This window comes from Mesocricetus auratus, unplaced genomic scaffold (genome assembly GCF_017639785.1).
Source record: "Mesocricetus auratus isolate SY011 unplaced genomic scaffold, BCM_Maur_2.0 Super-Scaffold_15014, whole genome shotgun sequence".
Taxonomy (NCBI): Eukaryota; Metazoa; Chordata; class Mammalia; order Rodentia; family Cricetidae; genus Mesocricetus; species Mesocricetus auratus.
In genome coordinates this window covers 34546435-34571486 of record NW_024429186.1, presented here as the reverse complement: position 1 = coordinate 34571486, position 25052 = coordinate 34546435, and the positions used below count along the sequence as shown (strand labels likewise).

General features: G+C 47.1%; 2 long non-coding RNA genes across 3 annotated transcripts; one reads left to right on the top strand and one right to left on the bottom strand.

The window, feature by feature from the left end:
• Positions 1–23174, top strand: LOC110341375. The gene is made up of 3 exons (XR_002383294.1): positions 1–51; positions 796–1037; positions 22325–23174. It is a non-coding gene; the product is annotated as an uncharacterized LOC110341375 (long non-coding RNA).
• Positions 11305–17798, bottom strand: LOC121139304. 2 transcript variants are annotated; one of them, XR_005876227.1, is made up of 4 exons: positions 17761–17798; positions 14211–14358; positions 12405–12528; positions 11305–11651 (listed from the first exon to the last, which is right to left on the bottom strand). It is a non-coding gene; the product is annotated as an uncharacterized LOC121139304 (long non-coding RNA). The 2 variants fall into 2 exon arrangements; XR_005876226.1 differs by lacking the exons at positions 11305–11651; positions 12405–12528 and adding an exon at positions 13919–14025.
• Positions 23175–25052: the final 1878 nt, after the last annotated feature.

Sequence of the window (25052 nt, the reverse complement as noted above, 5' to 3'; positions counted from 1 at the left end):
TGCCGTGGAAGTGTAAGCCAAACAAACCTCTTCCTCTCCAAGTTGCTTTTGGTTAGTATTTTTATCATAGCAACAGAGACACCAAATTAGGATACCCTCTGACCTCCATGAGGCCATCTAAGGGCTAGCAAAAGGACAAGAGCCTGGAGGGCAGTAAGGAGGGAGCTGGAGGAGGGGGGGTTCTGGGAAGTCACAGCCCTGAACTCCTTTGCAGCGCCTATGACGGCCACACTTCTGTGACCAGGGTAGTGGTGTACCAGAATTCAAGTTTGCACAGCCTTGACCCTTCTGCCTGCAGTCTGGTGGTACCGAGAGGCAGCCTGGCCTGTGCCTGAGCATGTGTGTGTGTGTGTGTGTGTGTGTGTGTGTGTGTGTGTATTGCTCAGTGTAGGAGGTCTGTCACTATAATCACCTCCAGCTCCCCTGAGTCCCCTTTGCCAGCTGCACCCAGATCCTGAGCTTGCCAGAGGACTAGCCTGGTCATAAGGAGTAACCAGAAATAGAACTGAGAGGAACCCAGTAGTACCAGGGACACACTCAAAGGCCTAGCAGTGCCAGCACTCTGCTAAGTGCCACCCTCCGGGAGCTCAGACTTTCCATATGCGGGAAGCTGGGGCTCAGGAGCTGAGAGGATGGCCCCTCACTCAGCTGAGTTTGTACCCAGTTCAGGTGTATTCCGAACCTCTGTACCCATAGGGCCCGCGGGCCACTGAGCCAGACCCTGTCCCCAGAGACCCGGAAAACCCCTCTCTTCCTCTTTAGAGATGGCTTCTTTCTCCTTCGTGTTTCCTCCAGCACTTGGCATGTGCCAGCTTCTCACTGGTGCTCACCGGCTTGGCGTCTCATCTCCTCGGTTTCCTGGCTTCTTTTGCCCGGATTCTGATCAAATGGCCAAGGGCATTTGACCCTCCTCCTGGCCTAAGGCTGTAGTGTTGTTCTTGGTCTGCCTGGCACAGCTGCGGTACGGTGCTGGCCCGAGTCACAGGCACCTGAGACGTTTGCCTCGGAGTTGGAAGGTGACTCGCCGTTTGTCCCAGGTAGGCTTCTTCTTGTCACATCTCCCTCGACTGTTTCCCTCTATTGAGGATTTTCTGTGTCAGGTTAGCAGTACAATAGCCACCGTCCCTCTGGGCTCGCCACATGTCTCAGTAAGAACTGTGTGACGCTGGCAAGCGGAGGACAGGACCTGTTGCTGGCTACACAACAGGCTCACTCAAGTGTGGCCCTTGTTTGCAAGCAGGATGTTCTGACCATGGAGTGTGAGTCAATTGGTTTGGAGGCATCTACTTATTCTGGACCACTCTCATTTCTTCAAGCCCCACTCCCTTCAAAACCACTTCCTTTCCCCATCCCATTCCTTTAACCCAGACTTCCTTTGGGGAGGGGCAAGGCAGGGACAGTTCTGGAATCCCTTGACGGGCATCATCAGGTGAGGTCTCTCCCCTGCCTCAGTAAGCTACTGAGATTCATGGAGTCACAGTAAACCTGGGGCGGAGACGTCGTGTTGCTGTGAGAGGATAAATGTGCTCAGTGTGTGCGACCCATGGCTGAAAGATGATGCCCAATGCCTCTGTAACACCCCAGAGGGAAGGAGAACACAGCAGGGCCTCTCACAGTCCCAGGGATAGGAACCATTCCTGCTAATCTCACCGGGTCCTCAAGCCCCTGCCGTAAAGCCATGGAGACACGTGGACGCAGGATGCCAACAGGTCCTCTGTGTGGGCTGAACCAGCAAGGAGCTGGGGGTCCAGCAGGCTTCACTGGGACATGAGTCCGGGTCGCCCTGCTTCCCCCTTTCCTTCCCATCTTACAAGAGGCGTTTTATCCCAGGTTACGAATCATTGCTCTGTTCGGACCCTGAACATCACTTGGAGAGGGCAAGGGGCACGGGGAGACATTCAAAGCCGGGCATTGATTTTAGATTTATCTAAGTGACACCACCCCCACCCCTTGCCCTTCCCACCCCTCCAGCCCCGGAGAGCACCTCTGTGGTAGCCTGAAGCAGGAGGATTTCAAGTGTGAGGCTAGCCTAGCATGGGCCCCATTTCAAAGAAACAAAACAAACTCAGGTGTCTTTTGATAGCTCACTAAGGAGGTGAGGAGTAGTCTATTACCAAAAGCTGCTGCTTAGAAACATCGATTTCCCACCTGAAAGCTATCCTGCTTTCTGTGTGTCCACAGATTAACAGTTCAAAGACCTTCAGAGGGAGGAGGCAGTGAAACTTCATAGGAGGGAAGAACTCTGCAGAGTTAGAATCGAAGTCAGATCCCTTTGATTTTCCTGCTTCTAAATGGAGGGGGGGGGGGAACGGGACACTTTGATCCTCTGAAACTGGCTTCCTGACTGCTTATAAGAACAGAGGTGACAGGGACATAGGTGGTGAGTTTGGGAGGAAATCACAGTGGGGCCAAGGAGAGCTGATGCCATGGGTGTGGGGGTGGGCATTCACTTCACTAAATACGAATTTCGCAGAGGCAGATGCATGTTGGCAGGACCCGTAGGTTCGGGGACACAGTACCTGGACCTGCATTCTTGCAGGCTCAACAGCAGGCTGCGCGCGCCCTCTGCTGTCTGCTTTTGGACTGGCATCCAAGCCTGGAGGGCAGCTTCCCACGTTTCAGAGACCTGGCCACACCACAGGCAAAAAGGCCACGGCTACTAGCCGGTGGCTCTCTGGGCATCAGACTATGTTTAGAATTGAGAGCGACCATAGCCTCTGCAGAGTCTGCGCCAACGAGTGGGACTGGTCCAGCTCATCCCTTGAGTACAGTCCTTTCAAGAATTGTTTCCTGGAGGCAGAAAGTCTATAGGACCAAGCAAAGGAAGAGGTCTTGTTATGCGCGGGCTGCAGTTAGGGGTAGGGGTAGGGCAAGAAAGAAAGAATCTCTGCGGAGGGATTGGGGGTCTGGAAGGCGACACTCAGAAGTTCCCTGATCATTCCTGGATATGGAAGTCACTACCCAGTTCTCCAGATATGTTCAAGGGACCCCCCACACACACACATGCTGGAACCGTTGCAGGAAGCTGAAAAGGCCTGTCCCTTCTTGAGGTCAGGGCACTCTTTTACCTCATTCTAGCCTTCTTATTTCTGCACGCCTGGCCTCACAGGCTCATGCAGGCCACTAAGCCTGGGCAGGAGAGGTGTCACGCTTTTTAGGGTCCACCCAAGGACCACTTATAGGCACAATGTGTGATAGGACACAGCAGGTATCCCTGAAATCTAGCATGTGGCTCCAGTGTCCACACATCTAACAGATAACCTCTTCACTAACACCGGACAGGTTTTACTGTAACACTGCTGTCTGTTTCACAAAGACAGGGGCCATGACAGTGACTTCAGAGATTATGGGCTGTGAGCCACCCATGTCAGAGACAGCATCGCTCTGAAGGTGAGAAGGTCTTGAGTGTGAGGAGCGAGTGTCCAATGCTGGGATGAGGCAGACTAACCTGTCAACTACCTCTTAGCATCCTAGTGTTACTTTGTGCAGAATGGAATGTCACTCCCCAGTCGTGCTAAGTGACATTGGCATGCTCTCTTAGTCTCCAGTTTACGGTTTTGATTCTGTGGTATTCACAGCAGGTGTGTGCGGTGACTGAGGGACATTTCTGAATTCTGAGCAATTCATGTTATTCCTAAATGTGTATATGTGAAGGTCTAGGGCGGTAGTCCTCATCCTTTGTTAGGCTGTGACATTTGAATACAGTTGCTCATGTTGTGGTGACCCCCAAGCATAAGATTATTTTTGTTGCTACTTCATAACTGTAGTTTCGCTACTGTTACAATGTAAACATCTGTGTTTTCTGATGGTACTAGGCAGCCCCTGTGAAAGGGTGGTTCAAATCCGAAGGGGTCATGACCCACAGGTTGAGAACCACTGGTCTAGACGTAACATTTGGAGTGAGAACTGGTTCTTCTGGCTGGCAGCTATACATACAGTGGCAAATAGTTCAACCTTTATAGAAGTGTTAGTAAAATTGTCTCCTGATGTCAGAACATGCAAGACATACATCAGATTCTTAGAAGTAGTTTTTGTTTGTTTTGTTTTGTTTTTTGTTTGGTTTGGTTTGGTTTTTGGTTTTTCGAGACAAGGTTTCTCTGTATTGTTTTGGAGGCTGTCCTGGAACTTGCTTTGTAGACCAGGCCTGCCTCTGCCTTTCGAGTAGAAGTAGTTTTTAAAACTTTCTTACATTGGCTAGCACAGCACACACTGTGACAGCTTCGTGTGTGTGCGTGTGTGTGTGTGTGTGTGTGTGTGTGTGTGTGTGTGTGTGTATACAATATATTTTAATCACCCCCCACTCCCTCATTGCTCACCTGCTGGTCCTCTTCCTCCTTTCCAAATATAGTAACGGTGTGAATTTATATCCACCTACTTACTGTGAAGTTTACCTTGTAAAACATAATAGAGATGCTTGCTAGTGTCTGTTTTAGATGGCGGAAAGCTTTGCTGAAAACATGGTCCATTTGGATACTTCCCTTCGTATATTATGACAACTTACTTTTTTGGACAATTTATATTTATTGAAAAGGTATGCACAGGAATAAATACAACCACGGGATTTTCTTTTTACCTCCTTTAAAATATGGGAACAAGACAAGATGTTTAAACAAAAGAGATGGCAGTGAAGGCCTAAAGAAAAAGGCCAGACAGCAAAGAAATAGGAAAGGTTCAGAGAAACGGACTGTGTGCATTTTTAACGACTGGACACGCTGAAAGCGAGCAGCCTTGCATTTCACGAAGCTTTCATGCTCTCATTAACACTGACAAAGGGAGACTGGAGCCAGCCAATGCAGTGAGCCCAGCAAAGATAAGGAAACAGATGAGACGCTTAGAGGAACACTGTGTGTCTGTTAGTCGCAAGCACAATGTGTTATGTGTTATAATGTATTGTACCAGGGTATACTGCTTCCATAAGCAGTAGGTCATTTAAAGCTTTGATAGAAATGATTTTGGAATGTTATACTAATACAACTAAAATAGGAAATCTGTATAAAAACTAAAGACATTCTCTCTCCAGGGTGGGAAATTCAGAATAAGATTATTGGCTTATGTCTACTGGGGTAAACAATGCATATACTATATCCAAATTAACTAGCTACACAGGACAAAATATTGCGTACAGACACTGATTGTTGTTGACATCCTTGATGGCCAGAGGAATACAGATAAGTGGGGATGAATTGGGTGTTTTAATTCATTTTACAAACACTGAGAACAGTGTTTTTAAATGAAGAACTAAAAATGAATCAGTTTTAGGCATTAATTTAAAGCAGAGGTTTTTATGGGAGACATTTCATCTTTCCAGACCTCCAACTGGACTAGCTGGGCTGAAGGCTAGGCCCCCAACTGGCTAGCATGCCAGCCATAAGGGAGAGGCAGGGCCTTAGAGTAAGCCTGAGGACACGATGGAATGTATAACAGGGACCCTAGCCCAAAATGCAGGCATGCTTCCTGTTTCCAAATGGGCCCCAAGGAGCTTCTGTGTACCCAGAGACCTGGATCTTAATTTCTTAACATCCCAATGCTTGAAGATTCCAATCAGACATGCACATAGGATTTAAGCTTTCCTTGGTGTTGTATATTTTCTTTGTGAATATTTATCATGTAATTGGATTTCCAGTCTAGAGCTGTACATCAACTAGGTCAATTTTTACATCGTCAATTCGGTATAGAAGAATTTTCTGGTCCTTGTATCTTTTGGGTTTCAACTTGTGGCCCAACCCATCACCTTCCTATTTCTCAAAGAAAGAACATGAAAGGAAAAAGAAGAAAGTCTTCCCAGGTTCACAGAGCTTTTGAGCCGGCACATGCCAGCATGCTGAGGAAAACAGATAGCAGCCTTTCAAAGGAAGGCCAGAACTAGGAACTTTTTTATGTTCAAAACCACAGGTGTTTGTTTGTTTGTTTCTGCTTTTTAAATAACACGTGCAAAGTCTTCTTTTAAGTTATAAAGTGTGGGGATGGTTTTTATTTTCCTTTCTTGTACCTACCAATGGATGGCCTGGGCTAAGCTTACCTAAATAATTTCAGAGAGAAAATGCAGAAGTTGGCATGTGGGTCCCTCTTGCTCCAGACATGACTGATTTGTGCTAGGACTGAATGCGCAGTAGAAGGGACACGGTCACTTTTTTCTAGATATGTTTTCTAGTGTTTTAAAATACTGTCACTCTGGAGGCTGGGGCAGGCGGATCACAAGTATTAATGGCAGCCTGATCTAGACAGTTAGACTGGTTTTTGCTGTTGTTAAGCTAATTTATCCATGTCAATAGTTAGTATCAATACTAAGCAATGAAGGGAAGCAGGAGGCATTCCCAGGATGAGTTACTGAACTACCTACCATCCTACTGGTGTGCCCTGGGGTGCCTGTGAGGCTGTCCTGGATAGCTGGCTCCTGGGTTGTTCCCTTAGCATCCCAGTGTTCACAGGGGTCAATCAGGCTGTATAAATGAGGGAGGGAGGTCTTCCAGGCACTGGGACCACTGGGAGGTGTGGGTACAAGTGTGAAGAGGCATTTGAGAGGCTGTAGAAAGCTATGGCCTCCTATTTAGCTCCCACGTAGCTCATTGGATAGAGCCCTTGCCTAGCATGCACAAAGTACTGGGTTTGATTCTCAGTTACACAAGAAATAGGCATGGTGCCACATGCTTGTAATCCCAGCACTTGAGAGGTAGAGGCAGGAGGATCAGAAGTTCAATGTCATCCTTGCCTACACACAGAGCTTGAGACCAGCCTAGGCTACATGAGACTGCCTCAGAAAAATAAGGAAAGCCAGATAATAAAATGTAAAAATCTCAGGGCTGGAGTGATGGCTCAGAGATTAAGAGCACTGGCTGCTCTTCCAGAGGTCCTGAGCTCAATTCCCAGCAACCACATGGTGGCTCACAACCATCTGTAGTGGGTTCTGATGTTCTCTGCTGGCATAAAGTACTATACGTATATAGGGACTCATATACATTAAATATATAAACAAATCTTTAAAAAAAATGTAAAAAAAATCTCCTAGGAAATCTGAGAGAAGAGGGCCAAAACTTGAAGCATGGCTCTTAGCAAGAAGCCTCTGCGTTTCCAGCAACTGACGCTCTCATATTAAAATGTCTTCTTGGGCTCCATCTGTGGTAGGCAGTCCACAGGCCACAGGCCACAGGCCACAGTCCCACTTGCTGCTGGCTGAGAGTCCCGTTCTCTACAGCCACTGTTTATAGCAACGCCCTTCCTGAGTTGTCCACAGGACTCAGATGAGAGAAAGGTGACTGGTTTACCCCTAGGTTCCCCCCCATCTAGGGCCCAGTTTTACATGCATGATTTTAATTCCCTGATCTTCATTGGTTCAAACCTCAGGGGTGCTTGTTTTAAATATCTGCATTTCCCCCAAATTTATATGTTGAAACCTAATTTCCAGTGTGGTAGTCCTGTGGATCTTTGGGGAGGTCATGAGATCACAAGGATTCCACAGTCATGAAATGGAGTTACTGTCCTTGAGGGAGCCCTTTGTCCCCGCTACTGTGTAAGGACACACAGAAAGTGTCACCCATGTGGAACAGCCTTTTTACCAGACAATTGGGTCTGCTGGGCTTCCCAGCCTGTGGGACTGATGTTTATGGGGGGGCCACAGACTGGAAATGAGGGCAGTGCATCAGCTTTCACCCCGATAGGACACGTCTCCAGAGACACACCTTTCAGACTTCCCAAATTCCTTCCGTGGGTAAACTGTTCTCTTACTTTACAATAGTGCCATGCTGTGTGGCTCTCATTATTTCATAATCTAGAGGTCACTCACCAGGACCAGGGTCTCGAGGACATGTCTGATTTGTTTTTGTTTCCTCACACCAGCTAATACAACATTAGGCACATCGTAGGTATTTTTTTTTTCATGAAGACAGAGTAGAACAGGCTGGCCTCGAACTCACAGAGATCTGCTTGCCTCTGCCTCCTGAGTGCTGGGATTGAAGGTGTATACCACCATCACTGGGCCCAAACTCTTTGTTTAAAGGGGAAACTCTAGAATTCTACTCCTTGAGTCACAGATGCCTACAGATAGTCCTGTGCTCTTCAGCCTTTTCCTGTACTGGTTCCTGTTTGCTAATGTGGAACCACAGGGAATGGACTGTGTGAACATTTAATTCATAGATGACAAAAAAAATTCTTCTGTAAGTGTTAATACTTTTTACCTCCTTGTATACCTGTCTGGGAGGCAAAGTTTCATCTATGTGTAAGTAGCTTTATTATATTTTATTTTTGACTTTTCGAGACAGGGTTTCTCTGTATTGTTTTGGAGGCTGTCCTGGAACTCACTCTGTAGACCAGGCTGGTCTCGAACTCACAGAGATCCGCCTGCCTCTGCCTCCCTAGTGCTGGGATTACAGGTGTGCACCACCACCGCCCGGTGCTTTATTATATTTTAAAGATTGTATCTTCTTTTTAAAGATCTATTTTATTTTAAATTGTGTATGTGTCTGTGTACGTGCAAGTGAGTACAGGTGCCTTCAGGGCCAGAAGAGTTGGGAACCGCCCCACATGGGCGCTGGGAGCCAAATTATTCTGCAAGAGCAGCAAGTGTTCTTAACCACTGAACCACATTTACAGCCCCTATATTTTCTTACACACACACACACACACACACACACACACACACACACACACACACACACACACACACACCCATACTGGGAATAGAACTCAAAGCCTTGTGCATGTAAAACAAATACTCTCCCACTGAGCCATGCCCCAGCTCCTATACAATTTTATGTATGATATACTTGCTTTTTAAATGGAGTATCTTGACCATAATATCTTCAGCATTTTAAGCCTGGGACCGTAGGGGTGGCTCAGCTGGTGAGGGCACTGGCTGCTCTTCCAGAGGATCCTGGTTCCCAGCACCCACGTGGAGGCTCACAACTTCTGTAACTCCAGTTCCCAGCATCTTGAGGCCTCCTTGGGCACTAGATATGTGCGTGGCACACGTGTGTAGAAAAATACTCATATACCTAAAATAGAAATAAATACATCTTTCTTAAAACAAAACAAAACAAAATGTCAAGGCCATTTCTACAGTTCTGTTTCTATGTAACTGTCAATCCCTGAATGGTTGCTGAGACTTCCGTGTCTTTGCCTTTGTGTTGATGACGTGCAGGGTTTTCTGCGTCCTTTCCTGTTACCTGAGATTCGTTGTATATGACAGGAGCTTAACCTCCAACGACCTACTAGTTCTAGTTTCACACTGGCTGGGAGACCAGGTTGCTAGGAGAGTGGTGCCGATGTGTTTAATCAGAGGAGTAAGATTCTAAGTGGGTAGCTCTTTTAAAGAGGAAAGTGCCCTGCTTCAGGGTGTAGACATCACTGTGCAAATGCCCTGCTTCAGAGTGTTAACGTCAGTGTACAAATGCCCCGGAGAGTGTAGACGTCACTGTGCCAATGCCCTGGAGAGTGTAGACGTCACTGTGCAAATGCCCTGGAGAGTGTAGACATCACTGGACAAATGCCCCAGAGAGTGTAGACGTCACTGTGCAAATGCCCTGCTTCAGAGTGTAGACGTCACTGTGCAAATGCCCCGGAGAGTGTATTCGTCACTGTGCCAGTGCCCTGCTTCAGAGTAGACGTCACTGAGTCACAGGGGTGGTTTCTGCTGTTGAGTTCTGTGTGTGTCCTCTCACCTGGACTGAGGAAGCTGCAGAATGGTGTTGCTCTTGTCCCATTGTGCTGCCCCTTGAGGGAGGGAATGAGCAGGCACCGGGGTCAATGACACAGACCCTAGGAGACATGCTCGGTGTAGCAAGCTCAGCTTATTCTAGGAAGGTGACGCCTATGTACTCCCCACCAGCCCTGGGGAGGGGAAGCAGCAGCGCCCGCATCAGGGCTCTCCAGGCGGCTGGAGACTGGTTCAGGTCGTCTTGTCCCATGGCACGGCAGCTGCTGCTGGGGCCCTTGGACAGAGTTAGGTTGACTCAATAGCTAGGTTGCTCAGACAGCCGGTTTAGTCTGGTTTAGTCCAGTATTTTGTGCCTTGGTAAATATCCCCCCCCCCACAGAATGGTGCTCCAGACCTAATAATAAAGTCACAGAGCACAACTGTATCCCTTTGTTTCTGAAAACTCCTTCAGTCTCACAGGACGTGAAGACGATTGAGGTCTCTATTAAACCAACATTATGGCTGAGCCGTTCTGACCATTTAGTCCTGAAATCTATTCATACACACTGTGGAATCATTATGTGGAAAGCCAGGAACAGGCAGTGATGCAAGCTGACCGCTATCATTATTACCACCAGTGAGAGGCATTGTGACAAGCGTGTGCATTTACAGGCCACGGACGGGCTGTGTTAGGGAACTTGAGTGAAGGGCTGACTGGCAGGGCTCTCTGGCTGCAAAGGGCAGCTCTCTTCTGTAATTCTGAGCTTTGAGTGCTAGCCATTCTTAGCTCTTAGTGAGACAGCTTGGGGCGTCAGGTGCCAGCAGCCCAACACCCAGTGGACCACGGTGTGTGTGCGGAGCAGAGGGCATCTTTTGGCATGGAGTCTGTTCTGTCTTCTAGGGTGGGTTCTGGGGAACTGAACTTGGGTTGTCAGGCTTGAGCATCAAGTGCTTTGGCCTGCCGAGTCATTTCCCAGCTCCCTGGAACTCCTCTTCTGCTGTGGTCTTGCTACTAGTTCTGGCAGCCCCGTGTGCGGTCTGAGGCCACTGTACCCCAACTAAAGCAGCACTGCCACCCGGACGAAGCTGCAGCCATGTCTAGGTCACAGCGTGAGGCAGGGACAGCAGGGCACAGGAGGGACATCTCTGACTGACCCGGTGAGAATGAGAGCAGGGAAGCTCATACAGGCAGCCCTGAGTGTGCACAGCCTCAGCTCTGCTAACCACGTGCTTTCTATTTGGTCATGCCGGCTTGCACAGGCCCACCAGGCCTGCCTACTTCAGCTGCCAGGGCTTCTCTCTGATCTGACGGAAAACATCTTGAGGGCTGTGGGCCGAGTCTGGCAGGTTGGTGGCAGAGTGTCTAGAGGACCCTGGCTGAAGCAGAGTCCCCGGTGTGGCAGCTGTTATAGTAAGAGCCCCTAGAACTGAAGTCAGGGTCGGAACCAAGTTCCCTGAGTAACCAACCATGAGGTATTTGGAGCAACCCCAGCCATCACCATGACAGCCCTTCAGCTTACTAACAGCTGGTTGAGTGACAGATCTGTAGTTTTGGGGACACAGGGACAGCAGAAGTTGCAGTTGCCACCTTCTCTGTTGAAACCTTGGGAGTGGTAACGATGTTGCCTCTGTCGGACTCAGGATTGCTGGAAAGAAGAACCCATTCTCAGTCAGTCCAGGTCTCCACTGTAGCTTTTATTCCCAAGCAAGCAGCTGCTGTGGAACTGGAGACTGGGGATGGGGAGGGGTCAGATAGCTGTCCATCAAACAGCAGAGTTGCTCACTTGAGACTCTCACTTAAAGGAAAGGAAACAAAAGATTGGGGGGATGGCTCAGATGTAAAGTGCACGTTGTACCAAGCAGGAGGGCCCGAGTTAGGATCCCCAGGATTTACATAAAACATGGTACAGAGGTGTGCGTCTGGAACCCCAGTTGGGGTGAGGGTGGGGATAGAATCAAAGGGATCCATCCTTGGGGCTTGCACGATCTAGCCAATCAGTGAGCTCCAGGGTGAGTGGGAGACCTGAAAAATAAAGCTAAGGGTTATTGATAGAGAAGAGACTCAATGTCAACTTCTGGCCTCTGCACGCACGCACGCACACACACGCGCGCGCCCACACACCCACACACCCACACCAACCCATCCCCCAAGGAAAAAGAAAAGCAGCAATATCTAACGAATGCATCTTTGATCTAACGTGACATTTACCTTCTTTGGTAAATTTTGTGGAGTAGCATTTGATTCCAGCCAAATGTCTTAGGGAGAGCGGAGACCTCCTAACCCCGGGATGGGAGGTGAATGCAAGGCCCTGAGCTGCAGAACAGAAGCCTATGCAGTTCTTGCATTGTGTGTCAGGGGACTTGGGACCACACAGCTGCACAAAAGAGGCCTTTCTGAGGCCGTCAACATCATGTGAAATTCTCCTGATGCCATGGCCATCGGAGACAAATTGAAGTTCTAATACAGTTACATAACTCTAAGGATTGCGAGGACTTCCCAGTAATATGCCCTTGACCTGGAGTCTGCCAGATGAATTAACACAGAGACTCATTTTTGGATTAATTATAAGTAATTTATGTGCAATCATTTACTTTTTTCTTTTTTGGTCCCTGGCCAATGTGAGGAAAAGCCTTCCATTGGGCCAACTCTGTCCCAAGTTACCCAAGAGATCTTATGCCCTGCCCTAGCTCATACTGTTTTGTCATTTACAAGCAAATTTTCCATCCATTAGTAATTTTTAATTACAGAGAAACAAACAAATGCAAAGACTCTTACATAGGGGAGCCATCTCAATGTCTGTAGCCAACATTAGACACCCCACCTATTTCTCTCCGGGATCCTGTCTTTGAACTAAGTCCCAAGGGTGTGAGACGGTCGAAGACACTAGCTTCTTATTTCCCTAAGGAAAAACAGAGACCTCATAGTGTCCTTGCAGCCAGACAGACCATGTTTGAATTTCTTCCGGTTCACATCCCAAGTGCCCTGATCATTTTCCTCTCAGGGAAGGGGGAGCAGTCAGTCGGAGGGGTTTGAGCGCAGTCTTTACCCACAGTCAGCTGTCTGGAAGGTGATCCTGTGGGCTCACCCTGCGCAGGTTTTAAGGGATCAAGGACAAGAGGCATGAGAGAGAGGCCACTTGGGGAGCAACAGTTCTCAAGCAAAGGAGGAAAGATGACTCATGTGAGGCCAGAACCCCAGAGAGCACAGGAGATAGATGTTGGGCCAGTGAGCTAGCTCCTGGGTAAAGGTACTTACTAACAAGCCTGAGGACCTGAGTTTGATGCCCCAGGATCAACATGGTGGAAAGAGAACTGACTGCTGCAAGATGTCCTCTGACTTTCACACACGCACTGTGGAAATGTGCCCTCCAAAATAAAAGAAAGGGAGCGTGTGGGAGCTTTGGGGCCCCAGAGGGGGATGCGACATGGGGGCAGAAGAAGCACGGTGTTTGACTAGGGCCATTTTACTGGCAGCAGGAGCAAACATCCAAGGCCCAGTAAAATACCTTGGGGCAAGGGAGACAGACTTTTGAGTTTTCAGAAACGCTTTAGCAAGCAAATACAGTGGGGCATTACTTTGACATCGATTATGGAGCTGTTCTTCATTCCATCTACTGACATTGGCACCAGTTACTACTCACAGGGCAGATATTAGAGCAAGTGCAAAAGGGCACTGCAAAGCCCCATAGTTTGAGATTTTGACTTTCCAAGTGGTTTTGTTATGATCCTAATTGGGAGGAAATCTGACTTTAGTTTTCTTTTCCCTCCCTCCCTCCCTCCCTTCCTCCCTCCCTCCCTCCCTCCCTCCCTCCCTCCCTCCCTCCCTCCCTCCCTCCCTCCCTCCTTCCTTCCTTCCTTTTACTTATTGGTGTTTATGAGTGTGTGTAGTATGTGCAGGTGTATGCAGGTGTTTTTCCTTGCGTGGGTGTGAATGCACGCGTATGTATGATATATGTGTTTATGGAGGTCTGAGGTCAATGTCCAGAATTATCCTTCATTGCCACCCGCGCCCCCCACACACACACTGTGGCCGGGTCTCTCGATCAAACCCACAGCTTTCTGATATCTAGTTTTGCTTCCTCTGGGTATTTCTTATTGCTGATTTCTGAGGTTAGCATTACATGTGGGCCACATGCCTACTCTGCATTCATGTGAGTTTTGGAAGTCGGAACTCTGGTCCTCATGCTTCTGTGGTAAGCACTTCAACCACTGTGTTGTATGCCCACTCAGAAAACAGTTATTATTTATTTGTTTATTTATTTATTTGAGACAAAGTCTCATCATGTAGCCAATGTGTTTGTCCAGATCTTGATCATCAGCTGGCTGGCTGAGAGCAGAGGACAGCTGAATGGCTGACCTGTATGTAGTTCGGTGATCTCTCACCACGAAGCCTGATTCTGGGGGAGAGAAAGAGACACTTTAAGTGCCCCCTGCAGTGCTGGGAATTGGACTTAGGGCCTATGCTAAGTAGAGCTAGGCAAGTGCTCTTCTTCTGAGCTATATCCCCAGCCCCCCCTCTAAATTTAGGAACGCAGGCGAAGAGGACATGCGCCTTGCTGTCAATCTATACTGAGGTACTCACAGATGATGGGTAAAAGTGGGGAAGGCTGAGATGGTGGCAGGCAGGAAGTGCTCATGTTGGTCAGCCCCGAGTCCACATTACCATTCAGAGGCCAGGCCAGGAGCTGAAGCCACTCAATGGACCTGTGGGGGTTCAGATGCGAGCATCCCTGTGAGGGAGAGAATGGCGGAGTGACAGCCGTGGGATGGAAAAGGTCTGAAGTTGCTCCTCCTTGCAGGAGTCCAGGAGTAGGAGACCAAAGATGAAACCCTTCAGAGTGTGCACTCGCCTCTCTGCCTGGAATCGGGAGTTCCATCAATTTACTAATTCATTTATATGTTAGCTTGCTTATGGTTTCAATAATCCACTTGCTTCTGTTATTTTCAGCATCTATCACATGCCTAGGGTTGAGCACGCTCTTTTGTTACCGAAGCAGCTCTTCCTAGCTTTAAAAAATGCTCCCTGTTGGAATCAAGCTGCTGTGTCCCTCCCCTCACCTCCCCTCCCCTCCCCTCTGGCTTCCCTCTGGGCAATGCTGGGAATGGAACAGAGGGCATCACACGTTCTAGGCAAGCTGCCCAACACTGAGGTTTACCCCGGCCTCCTTCCCACTTTTGGTACTTTGCTCAGACACTATTTTTGTTGTTTTCACGATAGAATCTCAATATAGAAGTCAAGCTAGCCCCCCCTTGCACTCTTCCTGCTCCAGCCTCCCCAGTGATGGAATTATAGGTGTGGGCCACCGCACTGGCCTGGAAAGAAAAAGCTTTCTGAAATTCAAAGTGTAGAAAGGGAAGAACCTTTGGGTTGACCTTTAGATAAGAGGCAAGTTGTACTGTCTCTCTTCAGAGTTTTCTGAGCTACTTGAAAAGATGTTGAAGGAAGATCTAATGTTCAGAAGTCAAAAGCATTTAAACGCCCACCTTGCAGGCAAATGGACGTTGAACTTCTCTGTAAGTTTCAAAGTCAGAAGGGCTTAGGAAAAAAAGGGCTTTAGTTCCACGTCCCTTGGCTTAGTATATTCTTGATTCCAAGGCTCTTGAGCCAACAAGGCAACGGCTATGTTTAAAACATTGCTAAGGAATGGTGACAGGAAGTGAGCCCTGAAAATGTTAACCATCTTAAAGGTGGGAGGGGTCCCTCTGGCTGCTTCTTGCTTCAAGCCATGTGTGTTCTGGGATTTCTCAAGATGGATGGTGAGCAGACTGTGTTGGTTTGGATGCAGATGGCTTCCACAGGCTCATATGTGGGATATTTGGTCCCTACTGGGTAGAACTGTTTGGGAAGGATTAGGAGGTGTGGTATCATTGGAGGAGCTGTATCACTAGAGGCAGGACTTGAGGTTTCACAAGCCCACACCACTCCAGGTTAGCTCTCTCTCTGCCATGTACTTACAGATCAAGATGTGAGATCTCAGCTAACGCTCCAGCACCATGCCTGTCTGCCTGCTACCATGATCCCACCATGATGGTCATAGACTCACCCTTGGAAACTTTAAGCCCCAAATATACACTTTCTTGTATAAGTTGCCTTTATCATAGTGTCTTATAACAGCAATGCAAGAGTAACTAAGACACGGACTTACAGACCATACTTTGGGTGGATAATCAGTCTTTACATTTCCAGAAGAACCCATTATGTAGCAATAGACACGGCAGACATCACTGCCTTCTACATGTAGTCTACAACACAAGCCTATTTTCTATGTTTTCTCCAAAGGTACATAGTTTTAAGTATTCATTTTCCTATCGTAGAAGAAAACAGAAGTGACAGGGCATTTCATCCAAACAGATGCATGGATAGCCACACTGGTTCCTGGCTTGGTTGGGGCCATAGTGGTGACGCCACAGGTTCAGTCCACCCTTAAACTGGTTAGCCTGGGGTCTGATCACAGCTGATTTGACTACTGTGACTTATGAATGTAGATGTAGTCTTGAGAACCGACTGAGAAGTGCAGATGGGTCGGCAGGCATCTATCACTCCAGGTGGGAAGGCAATGTCAAGTTCATGCTGATAGTTCATTCTAGGCTGCCACAAATGGCTTCCCTTCTGATTGTGTTAGGAGCAGATGGTTTCTCTTCCCATTTCAATCATTGCTTGCTTTGCTCTGATGTGAGAGGAGAGAAGAAGCAGGCATGGCTCGCCAAGCCCTTTCCCTGTTGAGATGAAGAGTGGCGTCTGGGCTGCCAGCTGAGAGGGCATCTGGGACTTTCCATTGGTCACTGCACCCATGGGGTCAGAAAAGACACCTTCATCCTACCACAGGGCCAAGAAAGGCAGCATAGGCACCTCCAAGGTCATGGGTTTTTCTGAGATGGAAAAAGCTAAATGAGGGAAGCCGCAAAGAGATGGCAAGGGGACCCAGGCTGCCAGTCTGTCAATAGTCATTTCCCATTGGCCTTTGTTACATGCAAGACAATTAGACACTCAAGGCTGAGTTCCCAAGGACAATAGCAAATAAACAACTTTTGCAAGCCTCTGCGACAGGTTCATAGATTAACTAGGTCATTGCCTCATTTGCACTCAGCTGGGCTGCCCTCGCCGACCTTCAGAAAACAGTTGGCAGTTCATTCCTAGAGTTTTGAGGAATCTGGGAAGATAATTGGTAAGTTCAAAAGTGCCACTCAGAGACTAGCCTGTGCTGGCTGAGGTAGGGCCATGCTGGGCAGTCAGGTGACCTCAGCAAAGCCCACACATTTGAATTTGTTTTGTGTATTCAAAGGTGAAATGAACCAAGAATCTGACTCACAATGGCCAAACCCATAAGGAGCTGGTGCACATGCTGGAGTATCGATTTGTTCATTTTCATCAAGAAGCCTAAGTCAGTGTTGGGTCAGCTGGTGAGCCTGAGGGTGATGTGGAGAGATGAGCTGTGGTTTATGACGTCCAGTAGGCAAAGAAATGCACTGGCCAGGTGTGGGGTAGACACACAACCCCACCACTCTAAAGGTGCACACCCCCACTGTTGACTTCAGGGTTGGGGTATCTGGAGTTTTCAGTGGTCGGAAATTTAGATGAGAAATATCCTGATTTCAAATGTGGGCTTGGGGAGATGGCTCAGTCAGTAAAGTGTTTGCCATGCAAGCATTAGGATCTGAGTTCAAATCTGAAGAGCTCCATGAAAAGCCAGACATGCCAGCATGTGCCCTAGGGAGACAACAATAGGAGGATCCTTGTAGCTTGATGGCCAACTAAGCTTGCCAAGTTGGTGAGCTTCAGGTTCAGTGAGAGACATCTCCTGTCACTAAGGTAAAATGGGATAGAGAAAGGCACCTGACATTGATCTCTGGCCTCTACATGCATGTACATACATGTACATGTACATATGCATATACCATATGCACACACACAGCACAACTGTGGGCTGTATAATAATGTATTACTCAACTCTTGGATTCATATAAGACAGTGATGTGGTGATATCTTGCTTGTATAAATAAAGCTTGTCTGAAGATCAGAAGATGGAACTTGCCACTAGCTAACCATAGAGGTCTGGAGGTCTGTACAAACAGACAGGAAGTGAGATGGCTAGGCGAAGAGAAGATACAAGTGGGAAGAAACAGAAACTCACTCTCTTTTCTGCTGGGAAGCTAATGAGGTAAAGGTGACTTTGGCTTGCTCCTTCTTCTCTGATCTCAGTGTTTTCCTTTCTATCTGACTCCAGGTCTTTATTATTTAGACCAATTAGAACTCCATTTACACAGTGATCTCAAAAGATTATATTGCTTAGTGACGTCATAGATGTCTTTGTTTGTGCAAGGACACTCTACAGCAGTAGTTCTCAACCTTCCTGATGCTGCGGCCCTTTAGTATAGTTCCTCATGCTGTGGTGACCCCCAGTCATAAAATTATTTTCCTTGCTGCTTCATAACTGTAATTTCACTATTGTTATGAATCATGAGGTAAATAGCCGAAATGGGACCCTTTGGGGGCCATAACCTACAGGTTGAGAACTGCCGCTGTATGACATTTTTCACGATGACAGTCATTGCAAACTCCATCTAAAATGTAAGCAGAAGGCTGCTTTGAGAGCTAACTCAAACAAATGGGGCTATCTGGTTGACCTCAGTGGTTACTTCATCTTCTGTGACTGTCTGATGCCTCTGCTTCCATACAGGAGATGCAGATGGTAGGAAAGGTTGGAGGTCCCCTCTATCACACCTGTCTCTGCTCTTCAGGTTTTCACTGAAGCGGAGGCAGGATAGAAAGATAGGGAAACTTAGAGGACATGACAGTGGGACAGAATCCTTCATTCTAGGGTCTGCTAAAGACTCTTACCTACTGAGAGTCACAATTCCAGGGGCTAGAAGATGATGCCTCAATGGGGAATTGCTTTTTGTGTGAATGAAGATGCAAGTTACATCCCTAGCGTCCATGCAAAAAGCTGGGTGAGGTCATTCAAGTCTGTAACCTCAATGCTGGGGAGCAGGGACAGGGATTCCTAGAGCTCACTGACCAGCCAGTCTGTGGTTCATCCCTATCTTATCATTCTTTTTGCTTGTTATGAGACAAGGTTTCTGTGTGAAATCCTGACTGTCCTGGAACTAGCTCTGTAGACTGGGCTGGCCTTGGAGATCCACCTGCCTCAGCATTCCAAGTGCTGGGGTTAAAGGCATGTGCCACCACCACCCCCACCCCCGTAAAATATCTGTATATAGCCGGGCGGTGGTGGCACACGCCTTTAATCCCAGCACTCGGGAGGCAGACGCAGGTGGATCTCTGTGAGTTCGAGGCCAGGCTAGACTGACAGCCTCCAAAACAATACAGAGAAACCCTGTCTCCAAAAAACCAAAAAAAAAATCTGTATATAAAAGGAATAATCTCTACATAGGCAACCTTCACAGTAAATTTTGTTAGCTATGCTAGAATTCTTGTGTGTGTGTCTCCTGTGTATATGTTCATGTGTTTGTATTCCTATGTGCACCATGCATATGTGTATAGAGCCCATAGGAGGAAGGCAGAGGTGTTCTGCTATATCAGTTTTTTATGTTACTCTCTTGAGACAAGGTCTCTTACTGACATTGGAGCGCAACTGGGCAAGCCCCAGGGATTCTCCTATCTCAACTTCTCCAATGCTGGAGTTACAGGTGCAAGAGCCACCATGCCTGACTCCTTATTGCAGGAGCTGGGATTTGAACTTAGGTCCTCATATGTGCATAGCAAGTATTCTTACGCACCATGTCATCTCCCCATTTACTTTAAAAATCTCTTCTTAAGTGGTGGTGGTGGCTCATACCTTTAATCCCCATACTAGGCTATCAGAGGCCAGCCTAGGCTACAGTCAGAGCTATATAGTGAGAGTCTGTCTTGAACAAAACAAAACAATTTCTTCTTAATAAACTCCACTTCTGGATTTTACTGACTCATCCAGAAAGTCTTTTCTTCTGTAAAGTCAAGAATCCTGGCTCAACCTGAATAGAGATCTCAAGAGAGGACTCCCACTTTGTCTGTTGGGGACAAAACCACCCATTCCTCTGCTAGCAACTATTTATTCATCTGTGTTGTGTGCTTGTCACAGCCCACATTTCTACCCATCTTCTGAGACTGCATTCTGCTAGAAAGATCTCTCACATACTCCAGGATTCAAATAGCATTGTGTCTGTGCCATTATTCCATCGGTTCCATTAGGAACTGAATTTTTCTTTCATTAATGTTCCAGAAGGAAAATGAATAATGTTAATAGCAACAATGCATCCATTCAACAGGTGCTCCTTGAGCTGCTACCTTGAACCAGCACAAGCTAGATGTGGGGTGGGGTGGGGGGGCATTAGGAGCAAGCAGAAGTCAGGGAGCTGATATTTTAGTTGTCAAGTCAATATCGTCATGACCTCTGCTTTCCTGATAGGAAAACCAAGATTCAGTGGCCTCTCCTCTCCAGAGAACCACATGTTATTAGTGATTTTCAGCTTCTTCCATTGTCAGTTTTGATGGAGATTTTACATAGGTCTCAAAAGTCTTTCAAATTTAATAATTTCTAATAGTAACTATCAAAGGATTTCATCTATTGAGTACCTATGTTGTACCAAACTCCACACTAAGTGCTTAATAAACATCATCAAAGCTATTGTATGAAATAGGTATTATTACTTTTATTTACTTACTTTTGGTTTGTTTGAGACAGGTCTCTCTATATAGCCCTGGCTATCCTGAAGATTTCTAGGTAGACCAAACTGGACTTGAACTCACAGAGATCCACTTGCCTCAGCCTGAAGAGTGCTGTCCGACTTGTTACTTGTTTTTGAGGACACTGGAGCTTGCACAGGGCAGTGAGCATCTTCTTCAAGCCTCTGCAGAATGTCACTTTCTGACGCTAGGGGGCGCTGACCTTGCAGCCTGGAGTCAGGTGGTGCACAATTGCTCTGAAGAGTTAATCCATGCTTTCTCTGAGACTGGCCCAAAGCAAACACAGTGAGATGGCAGCATGGGTGAGGGGACTGGTGTCAGGAAAGGACACCCTCAGGGACAGATCTGAGGACACCAAAGAGGTGGGAGATGCCACAGCTAGTGGAAATGTCCTCTTCAACACATTGTGCCAGTTGGAGCAGCTGGTTTAGCTAGCAACTTGGCCAAAGGCAGGCATCTAGTTGCTACATCTGTGAGGTCTTTGGAGTCTTGTTTAAACACTCAATGCAGCTTCTTTCATGGGCCTGTTTTAGGGATGACATCGCTTGTCCTACCTAGACATTTTGACATTGTATGGATACGACAAAACAAGAACTTGGCTGCAGATCAAAAGCCCGAGTCAAGGCGTGGCCCTTCTCTTGACCTTCTTGGGCTTTAGAAGAGTTGGATGTTCTGCAGTCGCAGACTTTCCCTGTTTATGGCTTGTCCTATTGTCCTAGCTGGGTTTGGGGAAGGAAGTGTTAGGGCTTAAAAATAAACAAGTGAGTAGGATGTGATCAAAAGCCATCAACTAAAAGAGTCCCTGGAGAAGCGCCAAACAAGAGTCTTATCAAGGCAGGGCAGCCTTCCTCGGCAGTCTGTCAAATGGATGGCAAACAGACCAGCAGTGTTGGAATTCTAGAGGGGTAGGCCCGGGACAGGCTTCTGGACACTGCTGGGCACCCCCTTTTTTGAATAGACTGACCTATTTGAGGCCACCAAGCCAACGCAGAAGCCCCATTCTTCTGTCCCAAGAGCTGCACTAATTGAGATTTAAAAATGGTGACTCAAAGTTACAAACCAACAAACCTAGCTTTTCCTAAACCTTTAAAATTTTATGTCTTATTTTGTTATATGTTAAAGAATCCCACTTAGCTGAGGGAATATAATTATGTCAAATCTTTTGAGTGTCTTATAAATATATGCTCTTTCATTTTGAAAGCCCTTTAAAACATTAAATGAGTAAGGCAACCTTTTCAAGTCCTTAAGCATTGCTAATAATAATAAAACTTTAGTAAAACTAACAGGATTCTCAGTGATGATCAAACTTTGACAGTAAGTTTATGAAATTCTCTTAAAAATCAATCTAATTTTCATTTTGCTTTTGTTTTTGTGTGTGTGTCATGAGGGTTTGGGTCTGGGCCCTTGGCTTTGCCAGGCAGGTGTCTCTGAGCTACCCCAAGGTTCACAGTCTAAACTTAGCTACCTAATCTTTTCAAATTAGAACCACATGGTTAATGTGTCATTCTCTGGTAGACTGACTACAGCAGTCAGTATTTTAGATGCTTTAAGTACAAAATGTGCAGATTGCCCCAGTGGTCCAAATCCATTCTCAGCAAGCACTGATTCCATTCATTTGCTGCTTTTCTTATGTGAGTCTGAGGCCTCCAGGGTTAAAGGCAGTTGTTACATCGACCCCACATCTAGGCTGCTAATGCAGGGCCACAGAGAAAGATTTGTCCCCACTCAACATGTTGCTCGATGCAATAGTCTCCTTAATTTCCAGCCCTTCCCTCTGTCCTTGATCTCACTCTGCTTACTTGCTGGTTTCTGAACTTTCCTCTTGTCCTGGTTTCCCATCCCATAGCTCCAAGGTATGTGAATGCTGCCTGCCAGCATCTCTGTGGGTATCTTTGGCCTTAGTGTTATGTGATCTCTGATGCCAAAAGTATTTTAAAGGAGATTTCAGTCAGACAGTGTTTTCTTTTGACATTGTGCTCTCTCTTTGGGCTGTTTTCCTTTGGTGGTGACAGGAGTCATGGACGTCAACTCAGGTCCTGGCTGGTGTAGTGCTATGGACCCAGACATGGCCCTCTGCAGCGTCACCATGGCCCTGGGTGGCAGCACAGGCAACTCAGATTAGCCTGCTCTTGGTGGACACCAACACGGACTCAGGTGGCTGTCCAGACCCCAGACATCTGCTCAGCCCTCAGTGCTAACTGAAGCCATGGACATCAACACAGACCCTGGCTGTTGTAGGACCATGGACCTAGACGTGGCTGTTGGCAGTGCTCAGGTCCAGAAGTCATTATGGCCCCAGGTGGCAAACCCGGCTACTCAGCTTGGCATGGCCCCAGCATCAGCATGACCTTTGGACATGCCGCCCAGACACCAGGCATTCCTGTGGCCTTTGGTGGCAACATAGGCCATGGACATCAACACAAACCTCAGTTGGGGTAGAACCATGGACTTAGACGTGGCTGTTGGAGGCAGCCTGGGCATGGATATCCCAAGTGGGCCACCCACCCTCACCGCCTTCATTCCTTTAGTCCCGCCTCTTCCCACAGCGCATGAACCATTCTACTTCTTTCTCTCTCATTTCTCCACTATGGATGTGCTCATCAAAATGGCTCCTACCCTGCCCAGCAAGCCTGTGGATGTCTTCAGCCAGCCTGGGCCATGTAGGCCTGTGGGTATCTTCTTCTGCCTGGCCTGTGAATTCCAAAACACTTATTTTTTAAGACAATGAAATTCCTGGTGTATTTTAACACTTTATATTTTATTTACTTTTGTAGAGTATTTTTGAACTTAGGACCTTGTCCATTCTGAACAGCAACAGAAATCAAACTAGGAGAGTGGTCATATGTTTTAAATAAATTCTAAACCCTTTAGCTACTGTTTATTTTTGCAAATATTCAGCTGAGCTGGACACAGTTTCTGAGTGTGTCTAGCAAGTGTTTCAAAAGTGCTACTTTTGAAGAAACTGGCCTGTGGCTGGTGCTAGCTTGCATCTCAGGTTCCTTCAGTGTTGAAAGAAGGAAAACAACCAAAAGAAACAATGTACAGCAGCAGGTTGGATGGATATCAATAGCTAGTTCTTTTGACAATAAAAATCAAATCTGGTTATAGCCAGATGTGGTGTATATGCCTGTACTCCCAGCATTTGGGAAGCTGAGGCAAGAGGAAGGCCAGTCTGACCAATGTAATGAGACCCTGTCCTCAAACAAGAAGTGTGTGTGTGTGTGTGTGTGTGTGTGTGTGTGTGTGTGTACATGCAAACAAAAAAACTGGTTATACAAACCACTGTTCCCATATGGTTCCCGCTATCCCCACTAGATGGGGCTTTTACTCTCTAGTTGTCCACATTTTTGATTCTCTAGTTTTTACCCTAGCTGTTCACCATCACAACCTCTTTCTTATGACAGCATTAAGCATTACTGGGGCTGGCAAGATGGTCCAGAGGGTGAAGGTGCTTGCTGGCAAGCCTGACCACGTAAGTTCGATCCCTTCCTGTGTGGAAGGAGAGAACGCACTTCTGGGTGTTGTCTTCTGACCTCTACATGTGCACACACAAATAAATAAATAAACAAATGTATTACTTTTTTTTTAAATGAGGATATATCATTGTCTTATCAAAACCTGAAAACTACCACAAGGATTGCATACTCTATGGAAAATAAAGGCTGGGTCTCCCCGCCTCTTTTTTTTTTTTAATTTTTTATTTTCAAGACAGGGTTTCTCTGTGTAGCAGCCCTGACTGTCTTGGAACTGGCTCTGCAGACCAGGCTGGCCTGGAATTCACAGAGATTCACCTGCATCTGTGAGTTCTGGGATTAAAGGCATGTGTCACCACTGCCTGGCAATGTGTAGCTCAGGCTGGCCTCGAACTCGTGATCCTCCTGCCTCTGCCTCCTTAAGCAAATCCTACTGGCATTTGCCACCACAACCAACCAGCCTGGTTCCCGTTTTGGACAGGTCTTGCCTTACCTTTGTGTTAGGCATTGGCCTCTGGAGTTGCAATTAGCATGTAAATAGCTAAGCCCTGTTGTTAAAGGCTGCTAGTGACCTGAGCCTCACTTTTGGCCTCCAGCTTGTAACCCACTACTGTGGTGAATGCAGTTTTCCCAGCCTTTCAGATCAGTTTCTGTTTCTAACACCACCTGGAGCAGTGGTTCTCAACCTGTGGGTTGAGACCCCCACAGGGGGTACATATCAGATACCCTGCATATCAGATATTCACATTATGATTTACAACAGTAACAAAATTACAGTTTGTGAAGAAATAATTTTATGGCTGGGGGCGCGTCACGAGGAGCAACAGGAGGAGCTGTATGGAAGGGTCGCAGCCTTAGGAAGGTTGAGAACCACTGCCCTCGTGGGAGTTCTCATTCCTCACGAAACTTCCAAGCCAGTCCTTCTGTCTGTGCTTCACAAACATAACTGTCTTTGCTGCTGGCGGTTCCTTTTCCAATCTCCCTCGAAATAATTGAGTTATTGCACTAGAAGTGTTTTTGGTGGAGGGAGACTTAAAAGCTAATAGAGATATGAGTACATCGGTCTCAACATTCCCTTAGGAGATGACTCGGGGATACAGTTGGAGCGCAAAGACAATAAGCCAAGGGAATGTTGAACGCGGCTTGAAAGGAAACACTATAATTGGGGAAGGAGAAAGAGAGTAGTTCCAGTCCCAGGGTTCTTGATTTGAAAGCTCATTCTGATAAAAGGAAACGGTTAGAGAAGGCTCTGTTCTTCCCGTTTGAC